The 13,068-nt window shown below is 35.3% G+C and overlaps 1 long non-coding RNA gene across 1 annotated transcript; it reads left to right on the forward strand.

Moving 5' to 3' along the window:
- The first annotated feature begins 3,295 nt into the window (after positions 1-3,295).
- LOC139813047 (uncharacterized) lies at positions 3,296-7,464 on the forward strand. The gene is made up of 3 exons (XR_011732019.1): positions 3,296-3,448; positions 3,812-4,529; positions 7,171-7,464. It is a non-coding gene; the product is annotated as an uncharacterized lncRNA (long non-coding RNA).
- The last annotated feature ends 5,604 nt before the right edge of the window (positions 7,465-13,068 follow it).

Raw genomic sequence — 13,068 nt, forward strand, 5'->3', positions numbered from 1 at the left:
CCTCCCTCTCGGTCCCAGCCGACCGGGCGTTTGTAGTCGGGGTCGCCTTCCCCTTACCGACGCTTAAGAGTCAGGGAACAAGTTCCCCGACAGGGGCGCCGGACCCTATTGTGCCCCCAAGTCTCGACAAGTCGAGAGGAGGGGGCACGGCATGTTCTTAGACCCTGTACCTCCCCACCGAGCCCTCCCTTCAATATGACCGAAAGTACTGCCTCAGTGGATCGTTGGTACAGGGAGCCCTCTCACCACGTCAAGGTGGCATGCCACGAGAGAGAATCGCAGGCAGTTCCGATTGACTTCTTGACAGTTCTCGATAGTTCTCGCATAGTTCCAACAGTTTTTATAGGTTTTAGCAACAGTTCCGGCCTCTAAATATTTTTTTAACAATTTTTTAATTTGACCGCTGGCACCTCATCTACGGGAAATACGGGGTGCTGGCAATTCTGATCGTTTTCTTCAAAGTTCTTTGGAACTCTTGTCAAAACGTATTTAAATGCTCGGAACTATGTGAGAACTGCCGAGAACTCTGAAGAAAACGATCGGAGTTGCCAGCACCCCGTATTTCTCGTAGATGAGGTGCCAGCGGTCAAATTAAAAAATTGTTTAAAAATAGTAAATAGCTGGAACTCTTGTCAAAACGTAATTAAATGCTCGGAACTATGTGGGAACTGCCGAGAACTCTGAAGAAAACGATCGGAGTTGCCAGCACCCCGTATTTCTCGTAGATGAGGTGCCAGCAGTCAAATTAAAAAATTGTTTAAAAATAGTAAATAGCTGGAACTCTTGTCAAAACATATTTAAATGCTCGGAACTATGTGGGAACTGCCGAGAACTCCGAAGAAAACGATCGGAATTGCCAGCACCCCGTATTTCCCGTAGATGAGGTGCCAGCGGTCAAATTAAAAAATTGTTAAAAAAATATTTAGAGGCCGGAACTGTTGCTAAAACCTATAAAAACTGTTGGAACTATGCGAGAACTATCGAGTTAAGAAGTCGATCGGAACTGTCTGCGATTCATGACTTTACTCTTGTGTGCGGTGCCAGCGGTAACAGTAAAAAATTGTTTAAAAAATATTTGGAGGCTGGAACTGTTGCTAAAACCTGTAAAAACTGTTAGAACTATGCGAGAACTATCGAGAACTGTCAAGAAGTCGATCGGAACTGCTTGCGATTCATGACTTTACTCTTGTGTGCGGTGCCAGCGGTAAAAGTAAAAAATTGTTAAAAAAATATTTAGAGGCCAAAACTGTTGCTAAAATCTATCAGGAACTGTAGAACTCTTTGAGAACTATAGAATTTCATGGTAAAAATCAATTTTTTTGGAACTTGAGGTGCTCGTGGTCAGATTAAAAATTTGTTTAAAAATACTTATTGACCGGTACTATTGCTAAAACCTATCAGGAACTGTAGAACTTTTCGAGAACTATAAAATGTCATGGTTGAAATTATTTTTTTCGAAACATGAGGTGCTACGGGAAGTTAGCACCTCATATTTTCAAAATTCATTTTTTTTAACTAAATCAACGGAACTATTTCTAAAAATTAGCAGGAACTGTAGAACTATTGCGGGTGCAAATAGAACTGTTGATAAATCTTTCGATTTTTGAAAGTGAGGTGCCAACTTCACAGAGACGCTCCCCCCGCGGCAGCGAAGCCCCCCCCCGACCCCGCTAACCGCAAAAAAGATTCCTGAGTGTAGAAGTAGATGTTACCTCCCTACTGTAGAGGTAAATATATTCCCAGCAAACGAAAAAAGATTGAAAAGAATTAAAACGGGATTGCCAGGAATTCAATTAAGAACTTTCCGAATTCCATTTTGTCCAAAAAAGGGATTGAAATAGTTTCAATATCATGGAATTCCTTATTTTGGAAAGAATTTGTCTTTTTTGAATCCCAATTCCGACACAAAAATATTATACCACTGAATGCCAGGTTAGGGATTGGAAAGTTTCGTGATGAATTCTATTAAATACCATTGATTCCGTTAACGAAATGAATACCACTGAATGCCAGGTTAGGGATTGGAAAGTTTCGTGATGAATTCCATTGAATACTATTGATTCCGTTAACGAAATGAATACCATTGAACGCCAAACTAGGAATTAAAAATTTCCGTATTGAATTCCATTGAATTCCGTCTATTCTGACAATAAAATGAATACCATTGAATGCCAGGATAGGGATTGAAAAGTGTCCGTGTTGAACTCTGTGGCGGTACGCGCCAACAATAGTACACGCCCGCGCGGTATCTACGCGCATTACCGGCAATTCGCGTCGACGCCGCCAGGCGTCGCATCGCCGCGGCATCTTCTTGAGTTCAAAGTTTCGTCTCGACCGCTATGTAAAGGGACCCCCTACGGTGCCTGACAGATCTTACAAATCTCATTTTCGGGCTAATTGCCCGTCGGCAGTAGTGCGTGTAATGCCCTTAGGCATACACAAAAGCTCACCGACGAACAACGGCGCTTGGTCGCCCAACGGAGGCGCGAGACGTTTCCTAAACCATCTAATGCCATGCAATTCCATAACCTCTACGGATTCCATAGGATTGGATGGAATTTAAAATTTCTTTTTTGGATTCCATGGGATTGGACCATCTCATTTCGAATCTCATCTAATTTCATCTAATTCCGCCAAAAAAGGGATTCAAAGGTATTAAAAAATTTTAATGTCTTTTAATTCTTTTGCGTTTGCTGGGTTGACAGCAGAGAGCCGATACCGAGGAGATCAAGGAACCTGTTCACAGGAGGTGTTTCTGCCGCGCGTACATAATATGTTGCACAGCTGATATATATTGACGGCAGCTAGGGAGTTGATGCCGAAGAGATCCCGTTTACGCGAAGGAATTATCGTAAGTTATCGTATCGTTTTCGTAAGTTACTATACAATATTAAGTAACGTTCGCGTAAACGTAGTATAGGTTAGATTACCGGTTTCTTACAAAATTTTACATAAAACGCGAGATTCACTTATGGGAGCTTTCCAGCAAGCGACACAAGTCGACACAGGTATCGTTTTGTCTTTGTTACTCATTGCCAAAAAAGAAAGATAGAACGACGTTTGTGTCGGCTTGTGTCACTTGTTGGAAAGCTCCCTATGTATGCAAGTTTAACGCCTATTGAGTTAATATAAAATAATTTTCCTAAATGTAAAAATAACATGATGTTATATATGCGGTTTGGCGTGAATATATATATAATATATATGTGATTTCTGCCCAGTGCTCTGAATGTCATTTAGTTATACATATAAAGAATTTTCGATGGGCTTCTTCAGAAGATAGGATACGAAGAAAATCCTAATGATGACAATATCACAAAGATCCTAAGGCTAGATGCCACGAAATGGGCATGTATTGTCGATTATGCAGAAGCGGAATGCAAGTTATATATTGACGGCAGGGAGCTGATACCGAGGAGATCAATCCCGTTTACGCGAAGGAATTATTGTGAGTTATTATCGGTTTAACTTATTTTTTATTTTTTTCCAGTTTTAAGAGTTAGAAAAAGATAAAAATGCTCTCTTTTCATTTCATATATACATTTTATATGTCCTCCTTTTCTCTTTTATTCACTTATACTATCTGTTGTACTTCGAAATCACTTATCTCTCTTATCTTCCTTCTTTTTACGTCTCCCTTTCCTTTGATGTTACTTAAAATTTGTAATTTTTCCATTTTTACTGTTAGTAGAATATGCTCCTCAAATTTGACAATTTATTTCTGAAACATTCCGTATTATATTATGCACTATATAAATTAAACTATGTATAATATATATAAACTAATTATATGTATGTTTGTGAATTATAGCAATTAGATAAGGAACTAAAGTTTCGTCATATCTGAAAAATGGCACCACCGAAGGTATTACTCGGACAAAATCGACAAAACAGCACTGCAACTTTGAGGAAAGGAATATCGACCAGAAGTCAAAATTTTTTACAGAGCAATGTATTACGACAACCCAATGTTGGTAGAGAAACCCGCGCCAAGCGAAAAGCGGAAGTTTCGCCATCTAAAGAAAAAACACATAAAAGATGCGCTTTTGCAAACATATATATAATATTTACTGTAGAAAGAAGTACTGTAGAAAGAACTTTAAAACATCAGCTTGTAGAAGATTAATTACATTCTTCTGTTGGAGACTAATGCTTTAAAATTTTTTATTTTATTCTCCAATAAAATATCCGTCTTATTCAAATAGAATCTATATAAATGTATACTAATTCAATCACTACTATCTGAAAATAGTGTACCAAGTTGTTTATGCCCACGTTAATTCTGGCTAGGTACATACTGGAACATTCTCTGATGGATTATACAATGATCAGGTTTAGTGATAGTAAAATGGCAGCGGCGGCGTTGTTACTTGGGTTGTTAATGAAGGACTTGAGAGGACGGAATCCAACATTAGAATACTATAGCGGTTATAAACTTGACGACATAAGAGATATTTGCAATCTTTTAAACCAGAGCTTGCATAGGAAACACAAAGAAGCATTAAAGTCCACAGCAAGTACAGCCACAAGTAAGTATTTACTTTTTGCTATGTATTTCCTTTATATATTGTATATATATAACATATTACACTTTATATATATATATATATATATATATATATATATATATATATATATATACTGGGCAACAAAATTATCGCAACAAAAATTTTCGTCAAAAATTTGCCCAACTTCAAATAAGCACAACTCCGCGAAAAATTGTCATATCTGAAAGTTTTTTTTTTTATTTTAAAGGGTGAAGTCTGTACTTTAAGGAACCATTGTTTGATTTTGAATTTAGCCTCTCCCCCTCCCGCCGTTCTTCCAAAAGTAAGGACGTGTTTTTTCTTCGAAAAATTGCATACTTTGACACATTCTACGGAGTAGAATGAATTTTTTTTGTAACTATCATAGCAACCATCGTAAAATATAGACTTTTCCCTGCAAATTAAAAAAAAATAAGTCCGTACGATTTTTTTTCGCCGAGTTATGGCTTATCAAAGTTACCTATGCATTTTTGTGCATTCAATCACCGCCAACATTAGCATTACCCGATGGACACTACGGGGAGGTTGCTGGTCGGATTTTGCCCATCGTGTGTGTGCGTGCGTGCGTGCGTCGTGTTAGCAGAGATTTGCACAAACTAATTTTTATTCAAACGAGGCATTGTTACGATTTTGTCTTTTGTTTTCCGAATGAACGATACAATACAGTGATTGCAATACTGTGAAGTTACTTAGAGAAGTAATGTACTGTGAAGTTACTTACTTCAATATTACAAAACTTCACAGTATTGCAGTCACTGTATTGTATTGCTCATTCGGAAAACAAAAGACAAAATCGTAACAATGCCTCGTTTGAATAAAAATTAGTTTGTGCAAATCTCTGCTAATACGACGCACGCACGCACGCACACACACGATGGGCAAAATCCGACCAGCAACCTCCCCGTAGTGTCCATCGGGTAATGCTAATGTTGGCGGTGATTGAATGCACAAAAATGCATAAGTAACTTTGATAAGCCATAACTCGGTGAAAAAAAATCGTACGGACTTATTTTTTTTTTAATTTGCAGGGAAAAGTCTATATTTTACGATGGTTGCTATGATAGTAACGAAAAAAATTCATTCTACTCCGTAGAATGTGTCAAAGTATGCAATTTTTCGGAGAAAAAACACGTCCTTACTTTTGGAAGAACGGCGGGAGGGGGAGAGGCTAAATTCAAAATCGAACAATGGTTCCTTAAAGTACAGACTTCACCCTTTAAAATGAAAAAAAAAACTTTCAGATATGACAATTTTTCGCGGAGTTGTGCTTATTTGAAGTTGGGCAAATTTTTGACGAAAATTTTTGTTGCGATAATTTTGTTGCCCAGTGTATATATATATCTCTACTATTATATAAAGGGGAAAAGTTTGTACTGTTGTTCGGAGTAATCTTAGAAACTATTGGACCGATTTTGAAAGTATTGTATATGAAGTAGAGGTAGAATTTCCCGGGGAGTGCTATAGGGTGTATAGTTTTTCGTTACCGATCTTCTGGAAACCGGTTTTTCTAATTTCTTTAATTTTTCGGGAAATAATTGATGGAACCTCAAAGAATTATATATGAAACAGGGGTAGAATTTCCCGGGGAGTGCTATAAACTGTATATTTTTTCTTTACCGATTTTTATTGGAACCGGTATCCAAAATTTTTCCAATTTTTCGGGAAATAATTGACCGAATCTTAATAATTGTATATAAAACAGGGGTAAAATTTCCTAATAAAGAGGTTACCAATTTCTGTCTAAAAAAAATCTACGTAATTGTTCTGATTTCTGCAAATTTTGAGATTTTGAGCTAAATTTTTTTTTATGGATAGAATATTATTATATTGAATTTAGCGAAAATCGGTAAAAGGGTTGCCGATTTTTGCTTAAAAATTGTGTAAGTTATATATCGGGATTTAATAACGGATACTGATATTTCTAAATTTTATATTAAATATTGAGAATTGAGAATTGAGAATTGTTTACCCAGGCGTTTTTTCGGGAATTTTGAGATTGCTCGCTCGCGATGTACACAGAACCTCGATTTTTCAATTAAAAAACCAAGGAATAAAATCGGTAATCGGTAAGTGAAATATCGAGGTTCTGTATACATCGCGAACGAGCAATCTCAAAATTCCCGAAAACACGCCCGGGTAAACCAAGGGATGATGTCGCTAATCGGTAAGTGAAATATTGGAAAAGCGGAATTGACTCAATAGTGTGAAACTCGAGTAGAAAAAGACCGGTTACGACATGTTTAATCCACGAAAACACTTATGCGGTCCGATTTGAAATTAGAGGCATTTAGTTATAATTTATATTACGAATATCAATTTCATCCGAGTGTAATTATTGGGAAAATGGATGTAATATGTGATCATTGTCAAGTAAAAAAGTTTAAAACTTAAGCACCTAGAATGTGTTATTCATGCAGGAAAGTTAAACTACCGTCTTTAAATCAACCGACACACTCCTTATGTTTGTCCACAATAAGGATATTGAAACACAAATGAAGTCGTTTCAAGAAAAACGACTCCCGGGCGAAGCCCGGGTAACCAGCTAATATATATATATATATATATATATTGAAACATATTTTTGTGAATAACCAATGTTTAATCGATTTTATTTGCATTCTAGGATTTTCTTCGAAGTAGCAAAGCTGCCCCTAAAAGAGACTTTAGACATATAAATAGAAAGAGTACTGAAGTAACCCAGGTAGCACAACGTCGTCAATTAGACGTCTTTTTTACGTACGCATTCGCCAGAACGTACGTCAAACTGACGGTCAGTATGACGTCTAAATGACCCTATATTGACGGCCATTTGTCACAGCATAAGTGACGTCATCGGATGACGTCAAATTTACATCAGTATATGACGTAAGTTTATAATAATTTTAAAAATGCTCTAAAAATGACATAAATATGAGTCATTTAAAGGTATGTATATGCCGTTATGCTTTTGCGAATTAAGAATTTTAGAAAAACAAAAAAAAGAAAATACATTTATTATGTATATGTCGTGTGTGCATACAGCCGCGCGGTCACCCATCCAAGTCAGTACCGCACTTAACCTTGCTTGACATCGATGATCGAACGGACTTTTTAACGAGGATAATTTATTAACTCATATATACCGGGTGTCTCAGACCACCCAGCTCACCCGATTTATTCGTAAACGCAACATTTTAGAGAAAAATGTTTTAGACCAAAGTTGTATGGTTTCAAGGGGTACATAAGATGGTGACATTGGTTTCACCTTAAATAGTTGCTTGAAGGTCACGTAAAGGTCACCTTCAATTTTTTAAATAGAATCACCTACTTTTTATTGCATATTCTTGTAGCTTATCTCGAGGGCTTTCCAAAACACTATAAGAAAGTATTTTTTCATTAAGAACTTTTGGACGTATAAGGCTTGAAAGTTCTAGTATTTTAACAAATGAATTTTGAATTTTCAAAAGACATGGTGTTTTTAAGAAAAAGTATGCAGATGCGTGTTGCAAATTACATATTTTTTCTTAAAGGAACTATGCTTTTTTTATACCACGTGATTCGTCTCATTATTCTGTGCATAAAAGTATTAAGGTAACATACCGAAAACTTGATGTTTTACAAAATATTTTGTATTTTATGTCAAAATACTAGAACTTTCAAGCCTTATAATTTCAAAAGTTCTTAATGAAAAAATACTTTCTTATAGTGTTTTGGAAAGCCCTCGAGATGAGCTACAAGAATATGCAATAAAAAGTAGGTGGTTCTATTTAAAAAATCAAAGGTGACTTTTACGTGACCTTCAAGCAACTATTTAAGGTGAAACTAATGACATCATTTTATGTACCCCTTGAAACCATACAACTTTGGTCTGGAACATTTTTCTCTAAAATGTTGCGTTTACGAATAAATCGGGTGATACGGGTGGTCTGAGACACCCTATATATACATTATATTACTATATACATTGTAGTTCCTGCCTATTTAGCTTAACCTACTTTTTCAATTAAGTACAAGTTTATCTTATGTCCATCTCCGGTACTATATACTTTATTCTCATTATATACCTATCCTTTGTAATATATTTTGTAGGAAAAACATTGAAAAAACCTACTTATCAGATGAACAATAAGGGCAATACAAAATTTGCAACACTTTTGATTCAAGATCTTAAGTTACTTACTTAATCTATATTGCTTTTTTAAATATGTCTAATTTTTGGTAAGGCACTTCATATTTAAAGTGTTTTGGCATGTTATCAGCTCTAATCTGAGTTATATCTTTGGTTAGTTTATTATGTTCTAATTGTTTATTGTAGAATCTTTCCGCAATACTATAAATATAATTTCTTATATATGGTATTTCTGCTTGCTTATGTAGATCTACTATTTTACAATATCTACCTTCATTTAGAATCAGTCTTAGGCACTTATTTTGGAATCTTTGTATAGGTAACAAATTCGTTTTAGCTGTTCCGCACCATGCTGCCGCCGCATATGTGACTATCGGTCTTAATATCATCTTATATATTATCGCCTTGTTATGCTTGCTAACTGCAGAGCCTCTTACTAACAATGGATAAAGTTGTCGCATTACAAAGTATGTTTTTCTTAAAACTATATCAATATGTCTTTTATATGTCAACTTATGATCTAAATTTACCCCTAAGTATTTTACAATACTTTTACAATTTATTGCCTGGTTGTATACTTTTATTGGTTGTATTATACGTGAATCCTTGATTTTTCTCGTAAAGACTATTACTTCTGTTTTCGCTGCGTTTAGTGTTATTTTCCATTTATCATAATATTTCTGTAACATGTCTATGTGTATCTGTATCTGTTTGGCCGCAACTATAGCGCTAAAGGAGTGTGCGTACGAGGCCGTATCATCCGCAAACATCGCTAAATTAGTTTTCTCAAATCTATCTATATCATTTAAATATATCGTAAACAAAAGTAGTCCAAGTACCGACCCTTGTGGTACACCTGCTCTAACATCCCTTTCTGTGGAGAGAGTATTATTTATTCTTACTTGCAGCTTTCTGTTTCTTAGATACGAGTATATTAGTTTGATAATATAAATAGGATAATTATTTTTTATCATTTTATATAATATATAGACCATCCCACCACACTTTGTCGAACGCTTTTTCAATATCCAAAAGCATCATAACTGTAACATTTCCCTTATTATAATTAAGTCTTATATCATTAATTATTCTAACTACTTGTTGTACCGTATTGTGTTTCTTTCTGAATCCAAATTGTTCATCTATTATTATATTGTTTTGATCTTCATATTTCCTTATTCTGGTTGCAATTATCTTCTCTACTACCTTACTAACACTTGATAGAAGACTAATCGGTCTATAGCTAGATGGCTTGGTCGGATCCTTGCCTGGTTTTAGTATTGGAATTACAATGGCAGTCTTCCACTCATGTGGAAAATGCCCAATTTTGAAAATCGCGTTTGTAATGTACGTTAACTGAACTAAAGCTTTTTTGCTTAAATTTTTAAGAACTATATTTTGTATCCCATCCTTTCCAGGTGCTTTAAGTGCAGCTAGTTTTTGGATAATAGTACGGATTTTTTTCGGTGAAGTCAAAGCTCTTTTGTATTCATCCAATTTTACTTCACTATTATCTATAAATTCCTTAACTGTTCTGATAATTTCTTCTTGTTGTAGACTATTATTATTTAAATCAATATTATGTACGTACTCATACTGCGTCGCTATCATTTCTGCTTTATCTTTATCATCGAATGCCTCAGTACTATTATCCTCTAGCGTAGGTATTGGTTGATGTTTCTTTTTAAATATTTTAGTCATTTTCCAAAGCGATTTATCATTTACATTAATTTTTGATAGCTTTTATGTCCATATATTATTTTTAAATTTTAATATCTCATCCCTAATCGTTCGCGTTTGTTTCCTATAGTCATCTCGGTGAGCTGGATTCCTAGTTCTTTGCTTTCTAGTTCTATTCCTTTGTTTAATTAACTTTAATATTTCCTCAGGCAGTTCCTTCTCTTCCCTTTTTATTTTAGTTTTATTTATTGTTTCTTTAAGCGCCGCTTCTATATTGTAAACTAGTTTAGATACTTCTTGTTCTATGTTTTGTTCTGTATTTATTTTATTATTTATTGTTAATCTCTCATCTAATATATTTTTAAATTTTTCCCAATCTGCTTTTTTATACTTCTTGCACAAATTCATTATTGCAATTTATTTGCCCTATTTCAAATAATACAGGTCTATGGTCGGAATTCAGCTCATCGAGAACTACAGGCTCCGTAATATTATTAATATTTTTGTTGATTAATATGTCTATTGTTGTAGGCGTACCTCCATTCTCTGGATAGTGTGTTGGTTCATCTGGAAACACAATACTGCAGTTGTTCATTTGACAGTAATCATATAAAGTAAGCCCATTCCTATTATTTATGTGACAGTTCCAAGCTTTATGTCTAGAATTGAGATATCCTGCAATTATTACCTTGTTAGCTACATTTAGTCATTCTTCAATATTCTTTTTGGTGTAGTGAATGGATGGTCTGTTATATGCCGCAACTACATGTACACCATTAGCAAGTTTAATACATACATTTTCTATTACGCTTGACTTAATTTTGACTACCTTATAAGGGACATTTTTCTTTACTAATATCATAACTCCTCCTGCCGCGTTATGCCTATTATATCTTTCGCATGTATAGTTTCTTAACCTAATCATTAGCACTTAGTTTTGTTTCATTAATAAGTATGATATCTATTTTATTTCTGCTTAAAAATTCTATGAGTTCACATGTTTTATGCCTAACCCCGTTCGCGTTCCAAGTACAGATTTTTATTTTACGCATAACGATGATTCTAATGTCTGATAAAATTCAACCATTACCTGGAATTTTTCTATTTGACTGTTACATACTTCCATCCTTTCATTGATGGTTTTCATTGTTTTTAACATCATTTTAATATTAATATGCTCATTTAATTTTTTGAATTCTTCCATTAATCTTAAAAAATCATTAAAGTCATTATCTGTTTTGCTATCGTACCTAATTCTACCTGTATCCCTTTGCATTACTTTTGATCTATAACTATCTACATTATTATTATCATCTTCTTTGCAGCTTTCCTTTTGTCGTGCCTCCGATGATGTCCTCAGATCCGGAAATTGCTTCCGGTTGTTTATGTCTGGATCCTTCTGTTGCTGTCTGCCCATATCCTTTTTGCTTCCTTTCGTTCTAGTCTGTTCCTTTTTAATCCAGTCTAGCCTCTTCTTATACACTTCGCAAATAGTTGCATTAGCAGGATGATTTTTGTTACAGTTTATACACTTTGCCGGTTCGCTTTTGGGTTTTATACAGTCTTTAGTTAAGTGTTCACCTGCACATTTCAGGCACGCTGGGTCCGCATAGCAATTTATTGTCGCATGTCCCCATTCCTGGCATCTGTGACATTGGGCTAATTTTCTTTTGTTAATGTAATACTCCCAATCCACCTTCGTGTAGCATAGGTACTGGACTTTTTGTTTAAGTGCACCCAGTTTTATTGTTTCCAATGAAACCATGTAAATTGGTTTCTTGGTTCCTTTCATTATACTAATATTGTATACTTTTAGACCTAGCTCTTCTATGCTTTCCTTGATTTCTTCTGATTTTGCATGTTCATGCAAGCCCTTGAGCACGAATGTTCTCCTTTTCTCGTCCTTGTCCGTGTATGTATGGAACTTAACCTCCCTGCTTTGCCAAACTTTTCTTAGTTCGTCATAGTCTTTTTTGTTGCTCACGAACACTTGTACGTGATTGTCTCGATATTTCATGTAGAACTTACTCTCCACTTTTTGCTTTATTAGTTCTACAAATCCTTTGTGATCCTTAACGCTGCCATGTACAACTAGCGGTGGCGGCTTCCTTGTCTTTACTTCTTGCACATTGTCTTCTTCACTACCTCTGCCATCCGTGTCCATATCCTCACTATCCTGGTCTTCATCCCTCTCGGCAAGCAATGAATATCTGTTTTTGGTATCTACTTTATATGCCATTTTCTTGGTTGTATTGTCCTCTGCTGTATCCCTTGTGTCGCTGTACTTTCTTTTTATCGCTCTGTCCAGCACTCTTGTATATTTAATTGAATCACTTTGGTGTTCGCTTGTTATGCCCTTTGCATTGAGGTTAGTTTCCTCTCTTTGACCATTTCTGGTGTCTTCTTTGTCTATTTTCTCCACGTCCTCTCCCCTCAACGTTATTTTTCCTTCTTCTTGCAGTATTCAGTAATTATGAATATGAATATTGCTACGCTCTCTTCAAGAATCTTTTTTACTATCTAATAACTCACCATCCACGTGCGTATTCGCTCGCGTCTGGACGAGAACTGGACGAGAACTTCGAACGGACTAGTGGTGATCCTTTGACTCTGGCGCTTCCTTGTTGCTAATACTCTTATATAACATATCTTTATCGTGTTCAAAAATTGTTTAATGATAATAACCGGTAAATATTAAAAATAATAACATAATTACAATTAATGTACAATAAT

Source organism: Temnothorax longispinosus, chromosome 5, assembly GCF_030848805.1.
Source record: "Temnothorax longispinosus isolate EJ_2023e chromosome 5, Tlon_JGU_v1, whole genome shotgun sequence".
NCBI lineage: Eukaryota > Metazoa > Arthropoda > Insecta > Hymenoptera > Formicidae > Temnothorax > Temnothorax longispinosus.